At 34.5% G+C, this 11,166-nt stretch overlaps 1 protein-coding gene and 1 long non-coding RNA gene across 4 annotated transcripts in view; both read left to right on the top strand.

Moving 5' to 3' along the window:
• Positions 1 to 11,166, top strand: part of ralgps1 (Ral GEF with PH domain and SH3 binding motif 1) — a 113,019-nt gene that overhangs the window by 60,700 nt on the left and 41,153 nt on the right. The gene's annotated exons all lie outside the window — the stretch shown is intronic.
• On the top strand, positions 6,233 to 9,645 carry LOC135730058 (uncharacterized). Its single transcript, XR_010525856.2, has 5 exons — positions 6,233 to 6,536; positions 8,377 to 8,433; positions 8,575 to 8,636; positions 8,924 to 8,985; positions 9,145 to 9,645. It is a non-coding gene; the product is annotated as an uncharacterized lncRNA (long non-coding RNA).

Genomic DNA, 11,166 nt, shown 5'->3' with positions numbered 1-11,166 from the left:
GTAAGGTTCGGATCCAGACGTGTATCACGTGCGTCCGATGAAACCGTCTATATATATATATATATATATATATATATATATATATATATATATATATATATATATATATATATATATATATATATATATATATATATTGATGTGATGTGTTGCTGTAACTTATAAAGTTGAATTAGCTCAATTTATTTTAACTTTATTAAGCACTGACTTTCTTACTTCATATTTTTGTCTTGTTTTCAGTAAAAAATAATCTTAAAAACTCTTTAAATAAGATGTATATATATGAAGAGTTTTGTTGCAAAATGAGATAACTCCGATTTTTAATTGTTCAGAAATCTAGTTTTTTGGTTGAACAATTAAAAATCGGAGTTATCTCATTTTGCAACAAAACTCTTCATATATATATATATATATATATATATATATATATATATATATATATATATATATATATATATATATATATATATATATATATATAGCAAAAAAAATGCAAATGGAATAAGAAAATAATTCTTGAATTAAGTGTTTATGAAAAAGTAAATTTATTTCAAGAAATTTTTTTTTATTCCATTGGCAGATTTTTTTTCTCGTTTTAAGCACTAATTTACTTAAAGTTTATATTTTTTGTCTAAAAACTAGACTTATTTTCCTAGGTCAATTTGCTCATCAAGAAAATAAAATACATCTTAATTTAAGAATTTTAAGATATTTTTACTGAAAACAAGACAAAAATACTAAGTAAGAAAGTCATTTTTTGCAGTGAGTTTACAGCAACTCATCACTAGTTAAAATAAAAAAATCTAAGTTGAAATGACTTGTAAAACCAAGTGCAATAAAAATATAATGTGCAGTAAAACTGAAAACAGTTTTTAAATGATTGTGCAGCCAAGAAAATAAAAAATAACCTTCTGCGCATTGTTTATGTGGAAATAAAGAGCTAAATCATTGTGGCTAATGTGCACTTTTTAACAAATGGATACTTTTTCTATATAATGTGAATGGATTGTAAGGACAGGAGACCTTTATTAATTAAATAAAACTTTTTGGATTTAATTCATCTGGCCTCTCTGGAGCTATTTTGTTGGTGCTTGGTAAAATTTTTGCTTTTCTTGGCAGAAATTCTCCTCTGGAACACAATTGAAAGTATTGAACGCTATGCCTGATATCCAGAATGTCTTGGAAATAAAACCCTACTTTTTCCGTGATTTGCCAGGAAGCAGTAAAGTTTTGAAGGGAAAGAAAGTTTTGGAATATTAAGCTTTTATGCCACGTACACACTGAAAGATGTGTTTGGGAGCGACAAATTATTTTAATATCTATCTGTCTGTCTGTAATCTACTACAACAATGACAATATGAAATTATTGGTGGTGATATTCAGTATAAGGTAATAAGAGTGCACTTACCATAGCTAGATTTATTTACAGAATATCAGAGACACATAAAGTGGTATCAGACCATGGACTTTATAGGTGCAACCTCTTGAAAGTGATCTTTGATCAGAAATGCTGTTAAATGTGAACATAGGTTTTCCACATGCTTGCGGTGAGACAAACATCACCATGTGCAGCTCCCCCCGTTTTGTGTGATTCACAGGGTTAGGCAGCATTGTGGTTCATGAATAGAGCTCTAATCTGTGTCATAGACCCAGTTAACTGTGTCAGATTCTTTGTCGAGGAGTGTGCGCTTGGATTTCATCCAAAAACAGTGTGTAACTGTGGGCTTCTCTTTCCATTGCTAATCCAAAACAGGTGCAGCTGTGCTAGCAAATGTTTTCCTATGTATTGTACTGGCGATCAATCAGTGTTTTTGGAAACAAATTATGGTTAAATTAAGAGAAAGCACATTCTCACTTGTCGAAACCGTTAGCAAGGGCGCAGACGTTTAGTAAGGATCTTGGGTTGTAAGTGACTTTACTGAGTGAGGAAAGGCAAAGTGATTTCTAATAAAAAATTTCCAACTTTCTTCTCACTTAAAAAAAAACAAGCGTCTGATGCTGCATGTAGTCATTCGACTGCAGAAATCATTATGTGATGGGTGAAAATAATATGTGAGGCTATTATCCCTCTCAATTTAGGATTACCCACTGTGAAACATCTCCTGTGAACTCATCATAATTTTCTAAACAGATGTGAGCGATTCATTCAATGTCAGCAGAGACATGCAAACATCAGCTAATAGTCTTCTTTGTGTGATTTAATTATTATTCAGAGGTTTATTATTTTTTTGCCAACACTCATACCGGAAATATTTAGAATTTTATGTTTAGGTTTAGTAATTTGAATTAAATGGCAATGTAAAGGTTTTTAGTCAGTATAATTGAAATGCCTAGTTTTTCCACAAATATCACTTTACTTTAAAATAAGTTAAAAAGTCTTTCACTGCAAAACCCTCTAAGAGCAGGTTTTTCGGCAGTAACTTCCACTTTTAAAGTCTAATTTTTCACAAGGGACCCGAGTCTGAATGTCATCCATGGTTGTTTCACATTTGTCTTCAGTGTACTTTGAGGATTTTGCTGGAAAATCCATGTGGTGTTTAACTGCCAACAAACTTTTATTTCTGAATGGCCTCAGGCCGGAATTAAGCAGATTTGTAACGAAAGTAATTCATCTGAACTTTATATGTGCTGATAAAATAAATGTTTGATTCTGACAAATGCAACGTAAATGTCAAATGACATCAAACTGACATTTCCTGTGAAATCGGACATGACATCTCCAGACCAGACAACTTTTAAAGGTCCCGTTCTTTCTGCGTTTTTGAAGCTGTGATTGTGTTTACAGTACGCAATATAACATGTGTTTATGTTTCACGTGTAAAAAATTCATTATTTTTCACACAATTTACTTATCGCGCTGTTTTTACTGTCCTCAAATGGGCTGATGTCTTCCTTGTTCTATGAAGTCCCTCCTTCAGAAATATGTAACAAGTTCTGATTGTGTAGCTTATTTAGTGTGTTTTGATTCGATAGCAGCTTAGCTTGCCGTTAGCGTAGCTGGCGACTGACATATTCCTGTGGGCGGAGTTTAGTCAAAAACTCTTGTATTGACGTCATTCGACTGGGAAGTAGAGGACTGTAGTCCAAACCGGCCATTAGCTGTAGGCTTTGAAAGTGGAATTCTATTAAAACAAATATATATTTTGCCTGGTAGTAAACTTTGAACTTTATCATTTTGCAGGTATTTTTTATGCTCTAACAGCAACATACACACTAACTAAAGTTTGAAAATGGGATCAGGAAGAACGTGACCTTTAAATTGTTTTAAGCTAACCGTTGTTAATCAGAATAATGTAGAGAGTCTTTTTGAGAGAGATGTTTTTGTTTAATGGAAAAAGTTATGGATCGCAGCTTTAAAATTAATAAAAGATGGAGGACAGTAATGTAAACAAATCAAAATTTGGGAAGTTTAAAGTACATTGCAAAGCTACTAAACATGTAACAAAATCAAGAAATACTATAAATGTTTGTTTTTTTAAGTCACCATAGAAAGGACATGACTGTAATATAAATGTGCTTTTTTATATGGCTTATTTTTTATTTTAATTCCGTATCACAGCATTTATGTCAAAAGCGATCACATTTGACGTTTTAGTTCTTCGGTTTTGTTTCACCTCTTTTGTTATTTTTCGTTCTCCTTCTCTCTCTGTGTACTTACCATCTGTTTTTTGTTTGTTCCAGTACTTTTGTTTAGCAAGCAGACTTGTATTTGGTAACAAAGCTCTGTTGTATATGCCTGGACTCGGCTCAGTTACGGGCCCTGAGCCACTTAATTGCACAATGAGAACATTTAATGATATCTGCCTTTCTTTGCTGTGACTTGAAAGCACGTCGAGGGCAAGCTGCAGATAATCAGACAGTGGACAATGAGTTCAAAGGAAACAGGAATGATGATAGTTTATCCGGAAGATTGTTTACTGATTGTGGCCTGGGTTATTGCAGCGCACCTTCTTCCACAAGCAGTCTGGTATTATTTGTTTTTGATGCCAGCACTTTTTTTATTCAACATTAAAATATGTGTGCCTGTTTTTTGTTTTTAGATGGTAAATGTACTCAACATGTGAGACACTAACACTATAAACACTATAGTGACAATATAAAAATGCTTTTATATAAATTTAATACAAACTTATAAATATCAGCATAAGTGACAGTATTTTGTTGTACCCAATTCTGATTTAATAGCATCTTGCACTTAAACTGGCATTGCTTCTGCAAGTTGTTTTAAACCTTGTTTCCCAGCTTTTTGTGTGCTTTACTGAAAGCTTGGAAATCTGACCCTTCGCACTTGTCTTAACATGGTCAGTGTCACAATATTTGTTCTTTAAATACGCATTCCAAAGTGTTGATTTAATTGTCAAATCCCATCATTTGTTTAAAAGGTTTGTGGTATGAAAGATATGAGATACCAAATGTGATAAATTTTAATCCTGAATGATGTGCCTATCGTGCGTGAAGATTCATGCGCTCAAGTTTTCCAGCCATGGAAAAAGTGAACATCTGAGGTCATGGACAATTCCTCAGAGCAGTCTGCAAGAGGCAACAGTTCACAGCATTGTTGTTAAAGTTTTGGGGCCCTATCTTGCACCCAGCGCAATTGACTTTGTCAGTGACGCATGTATCATTCGTATTTTGCGCCGGCGCACAGCGGGGTTTTTCCCTCCACAGATGCACGTCAGCAAACTAGTGAATGAACTTGCGCTCCCTGGGCGGTTCAGCGCAAAAAGGAGGCGTGTTGTGGCGCAAACCATCTCTTATGCTATTTTGCAGTTTCAAAAAACAATTGCGCTACTAACCAAAAAAAACTAGTCTAAAGTCAGTGGCGCGTTGCGCGTGGTTCATTATGCTATTTTAAGGGCGCATGCTTGACCATAATGTGTAGCGTGCACAACGCGCATACACTTTGCTTATCTAATCTACACAGATGCAACAGTTATTTTTGCAAATCATAAATTGTTACACTTAAAAATATTAATACACGAGATAAGGGGAATCATAGTGGGGAGCATTGTGGTGATATTTTGTATTTATTCTCATGCAACGATTAAAATATTTTCATAACTTTGTTGTGTGGCTGTATTACGTTTATTTTATGTAAATAATAGTTAAAATGTTTTCATAAGAAACCTTAATGTATATGAACTTGATTTGTAAGAGTACTTTGGGGTTGGACCTTGCTTGCGTTTCTTGGGTCCGATTTCAAAGCCCCCAAACCCTTTCAGCGGGAGGGTGGACGCAGCGATGTCCTCTGCTGGCGTCAGGTCCTGAGGCAGATCCACCTCCCGTTACACGGCGTGCCCGATTTATGCTGGCAAGCGTGGGATTCCCCCGTACAAGGACGTCGGTCTCCTCGGCTGTGAACCGCTCCTGGCGTGCGCCTGGTAAATCCGTCATAATAATAGCAACCCGCCATGGAACTTGCGCCCTTACGTTTAAAGGGAATGTTGGCTAGCGTTCTGATTGGTTTATTTGACGTTACGCCCAAACCACACCTATGAATAATGAACCTACTTCAGACCAACCTCTTATTGATTTGCGCCCGGCGCAAGAGTTATTTCTCACGCCGGGAAAATAGCAACAGCGCCCAAGATCCGCCCACAAACTCACTTGCGCGTTGCGCTTCGCACTTGCGTTTCAGATCGTTAAAATAGAGCCCAAGATGTTATTTAGGTCGCAAACGCTCACAAGGCGCCAATACATTGATTCAGTGTTTTATGGCACAAGGTTTTTGTTCCTGAGCGTGAGTGTTTCTCATTGATGATAGAAAAGGGCTTTACTGGGTGAAAGTCTAATTATAGCGGAGGTCGACTGTACCAAGAAAATGATCTGTGACATCATCCCAGCTGCAAGAATCAGGAATTGTGTGGGATGTAGGAGTAATGTGTTTCTATTTAAGCTATTTGTCTTATTGTTGATTTCACTGAAGTTTTATCGAGCGGAGGTTGACAAGAATTGTGTGGATTTCTTTTGCAGTCACATTACGCATATGAATAGTCCAAAAACACACAAACCTCTTTACCAGGTCCACCGCATGGATTTTGCTGGGTAAACATAAGTCAGAACAAGGCTGAAGTGTTCTCCTGTCTTCATCGATGATGGATGTGCTCACGTTGACCTCAGGTGACCTCTTCACCCCCAGAGCCTCAGATTACTCATCTACTCCACTCTGATATAACTGACAACACCTCCTTAAAAAGAGGTTTGTGTTAAAGGCTGGAAAATTACTCTTAACTACACTGTTAGATGTCGCTGTAGATTTAGCAGCACTGTACTGTAAAAATCCACAGTACTATACTGTATGTGTACATTACAGTACAGTACTGCAGTTCATAATGCATTCTGGGTAAATTTGTTTGAGCGGGAACATTTTACAGTATATTTTGGTCTTGATGTAACCTTGCTGTAGCCATTGCTGTAATGTGCCAGGTGTACTTGCAATAATCAGAGAAAGTGCGCCAACGTCAAATCACACAGACAGAGGGAGCGCACAACTCTTGGCTGCAGCTGAAGGAGGACGATTGATTTCTGTCAGTTCGGTAAGTTTGAAATATTTCTGTTTCATGAAAACTTAATTTTTAGTTTAAGAATGTTGTCAATAGTTTGTCACAATATTGTTTTAAACGTGCAATGAGAGAGAAAAACGGTCGCCAACAAAGTTTCAATCTCCCTCAGAAAGTAAGCTAACGTTACACACAGATGTCTACCGCTGCTTTAACTCGCTTTACACCTTTATTAATGAATATATGGTTGTTTTAACTAAATTATGAGGGTTTTGGTGAGTTTATATTTTGTTGAAAGTGTGGTGACAATGAAACTATTTTTAACGAAATGGACATAGACCACCCGGCAGCGCGGTCTTGCGGTCCCAGCATAATGGTCGTTTATCTCGGCGTTTCATCCGTTCAGTTAGCGTCAGAGAAAAGTATTAAGTTCGACTGTTTGGCAAGGCTGACTCGTGGTTGTAAACAGATAGGACTTGACACCCCGTACACAGCATAGTACCGAACTACTCCACAGAAGTGAAAACAAGAAACCTCATATTTAACTGGATACATGCATCGAACTCATCGCAGCTTTAACTTCGACCAAATATCATTCAGACCTGGGCTCATCTTAATATCAGATGAACGAAAGGGATTGCCGCGCTTATTGTTGTTGTTATTACGTTATATCAGCAAAAGCAGAGAATATCTTCTCTTAAGCGTTTTACACGCCCAGTACACTCTTAGAAAGGATGTGTTAATTTTTGACACATCTTTGTGCGTTAAGCTTTTAACACATTATGTGTAATTTTAACACATTATGTGTCATTTTGTGTTGATTTTGTGTTAAAATATTACACAAGTTGTGTTAAAAGTAACACAAAATGTGTTGTTTCAATAATAACACAGTGATGGGTGAATTCTGGGACAACGCATTTAGTGTGTCGTCCCACAATCAACACAAATGTGTTGTTTTTAACACATTCGTTCTAAGAGTGTAAGTTGTCCAATACATTTTTATGGCATATTGTTTCCACCACTTCAGATGCATTACACGCTGTATATATAAGTTTCCAAAACACATCAAATCAATGCACGAAAAGAGAATGGGCTCCGCATTTACGTACCTTTGTCTTCTCGTCTCTGTCATCTGATCCTTCATCTCTTGATGTAAAACAGTCCATTATAACATCGTGTAGGAAACTGGCATCACCAGGATTGCTCAGATTTAGGCGATCATGTTTATCTTTAAAGTGAGCAGCTAGCTACTAACTTGTTAAAAAACTTTGCGTGAAATAGTGTTACACCGCAGCCGTCCGGGTAAAACATTAAAGGGACCGTCCTTTTACCTTGTCACTATAAATCGCTATTTTCTGCAGTAAACGAGACATTTTCAGAGATTTTCTGTAGACAAGATGTTATAGAATAATAATTAAAAAAGACTTATTTAGATATTTATATATAATATAACAACTAAAATATATATATATATATATATATATATATATATATATATATATATATATATATATATATATATATATATATATATATATATATATATATATATATATATATATATATATATAATGTTTTACAACTGACTTAACACTTACAGTAATGTTTTATTTGTTAGCATAGCATGATATTAGATTTAAACACTTAATACATTTTTAAATCAATCACTTTGTCTCTGCACAATGAACATTATCAAATATTATTAATGTTGTAAAATATATTGTTCATTGTTAGTTCATATTAGCCAAGGCATTACCAAATGTTAAGGAATAAACTCTTATAGTAAAGTGTTACTAAGTTTTCTTTTACCATTTCCTTCACAATGTCTACTTATTTCTATGGCTAACAGATTTTGTAACATTTGTCTTTTTTACAGTCTTACCATTGCTTGTAAGTCGGATTGGGTAAGATGGATCATCTTTAAAGGCACCAGGCAAGTACATGATGTACAGTTACAAGTCATGTATTTTTTTGACTGCAATATTAAATGCTTTCACGTCACATGTAAAAGTACACAGGAATGTGCTGATCACTTTTTATTTGTAGTTTACATGAGTGTCATTGCACTTTTCAGGAGTTAAGGCAGATGTGGAGGCACAACGGGTGACACCAGACACACACCAAGCACATTGTTCGGTAAGTTTGCACTTTACCACAACAGTTTCTTTAAATACCCATGTATACACTCATTCACAATTCCCACACACAACACTGTAACACGACCATACACAACATGTACACAATTGTCTTAGTTTGCCATGTAGAAATATACAAACAGAAATATTCAGACTTTGGTTATAAGAAATTTAATTTAATAATTGTATTTATTTAGCAGAGGTGTCCCTGGACTTTATTGACAAAAGATTTTGTTTTCAGAATAAAAAGTTGTGTCCAAATCAGTAACAATTGCACTTTCTGTTCAGGACATTCAATCATGATATGATCCATGTGGATGCTGTCCATTGAGGAAAGAGTTTGTTCAGCGGTAAGTGAATCTTCTGTATTTTAGTGAAATTAGGTGTGGAACAGTAGAATAAGAGCAAAAGGTTTCAGAATAGGAGTAAATTCAAGGCTGAGTTTAGTTTTTTAAGAATCTTTTTCTATCTTATATTTGTTGACTTAATGTTTATGATATTTCTAACAGGTTTCTGGATATAATTAATTCCAAAGATGGGAAAAAGTGCACATCCAGACAAGGAGCAAGCAAAAAGACAAGGAACTTGGTGCAGAGAAAAGCTGTGGCCATTAACCCCCATGTGAACAGCTTCATGCAGTCCCTGATTGAGTTCGAATGGACGACTTCAAAGTAAAGGCCACTGTGGTCTGTCTGCCACAGTTTAATGCATTTATTTTTAGTGTTAAATGAAATTCAAGTAGAATATTTAAAACTATGGGCCAGTGTTCTTTTTACCACAGTGAAATGTTACCTTTTAGTCGATGATGGACTTTAAACTGAAAACTTCAAACTATGGAAGAGTGTTCTATTTGCCAGAGTTAAATATGTTACAGCAGGGGTCTCCAAACTTGTTTATACTTGTTGATTTTATTTTATGTTACTTGATTATATGTTTATTATTGTTTAAAATCTTGTTTTAAATATGTTTTGTTTCGATTAAATGTTTTTTAAATAAAATTTTGATACAAACATTGCTTGGATTGCCTTTTAATTCATTATGTCATGTCAAGGATAGCATTTTTACCATATTAATAACTATAGATTTAAACCTAAATATCTAGCTATTTTATATAATATTATTGTATTAACTGTAATAAGTAATAAATAGTATTTATGGGTCAATATTGACATTACAGTAAATTACTGTAAAAATAGACTACTGTAATAAAATATTGTAAAATTACAGTACAGTACTGCTTTGTAACTATACAGTACTAGTTTGTGTACTGTAAAATGGTATTACAGTACAGTACTGTAAAACCAAAATACAGTAACTTACTGGCAACCGTGCTGCCAGTACCGTACTGTAAAAATACAGGGAAATCGTTAACAGTGTAGTTACCTTGTTAAGTCAGTAGATGTCAAAGATTAAAATTGAAGTAGTGTTAAAGATTGAAATCAAACTTTGATGCTCATATGAGCCTGGACTTAACATGTTTTATTTTATATCACATTGTTTCATAAGCTTCTTCAGTATATTCAGTCACATATATGGCATAATAATAAAAATCAAGCATCGCCAGATGACTCTGCACGTTTCAGTATTACTGTATATTATAAATCAAGGGGGATTGCTTATATATGCCAGATATGCCATATTGATCAGCTGATATAGGCCATATGAATAAATACATGTGATAGATACATTATATTCATGACACATTTTAAGATTTGTTAGATTCAATCTTTTCATTTAGTCATACTTTCCTACAATGATTTCCACCAACTATATTGTATATATACTATATACGCATCAAGTCATTTATTTTCATTTTTAACCAACAACCTAAAGCTGTTTTTAGTCTATTCACCAGTGTTTTTGGGGTTATCAGTCTTAACTGATTTTTAAATATGAATTTGGAGCTTTATAATGGTCGTTGTTTGCATTCTATCATGTAAAATGAAACTTTTCTTCAACATTAATCCACTGTATGCTGAATTAAGTATTATTCACCATCCTTCCGCAAGATTTCTATCTCCAGAGATATCACTATCTGTTTTACTGATGGTATAGTTCACATTTTAAAGATTTATGACATAAAAACCACACATAACACAGTTGACAGACAAAGTAACACTGTTGACAGGACACATTAAAATGTTAAGAGAAAACTTTCTTTAGGATGGTAGCTTTTTTATGCATCTCATATATGCAACAAATGTAAAATGAAAACAGAAGTGTCAACATTGTCAAACGTGTTAATCCTTGTCAACTGTGGTACAATTGAAGGGTAACACGGTTGACAGGTAACACAGTTGACATTTCAGCCATTGTAGGGCCTTGGATTAGTTAATAGCTGACCTTGATTAACTTATGTTTGTATATTCTTTCTTTACACATTTAAAAAAAAAACATGTGAGGCAAGTTCACCAGAACATGTTGGTATTGGTAACACAGTTGACTATCAATTAATCTACTCTATGCACAGGCAACAACATAGATAATATATTGAAGAGGAGAAGACAGCATTGCTGATTTATACACAAAAT

The sequence above is a fragment of the Paramisgurnus dabryanus genome, chromosome 11, assembly GCF_030506205.2.
Source record: "Paramisgurnus dabryanus chromosome 11, PD_genome_1.1, whole genome shotgun sequence".
Lineage (NCBI taxonomy): Eukaryota > Metazoa > Chordata > Actinopteri > Cypriniformes > Cobitidae > Paramisgurnus > Paramisgurnus dabryanus.
The sequence above is the reverse complement of the archived record's forward strand: the minus strand, read 5'-3'. Positions and strand labels throughout refer to the sequence as shown.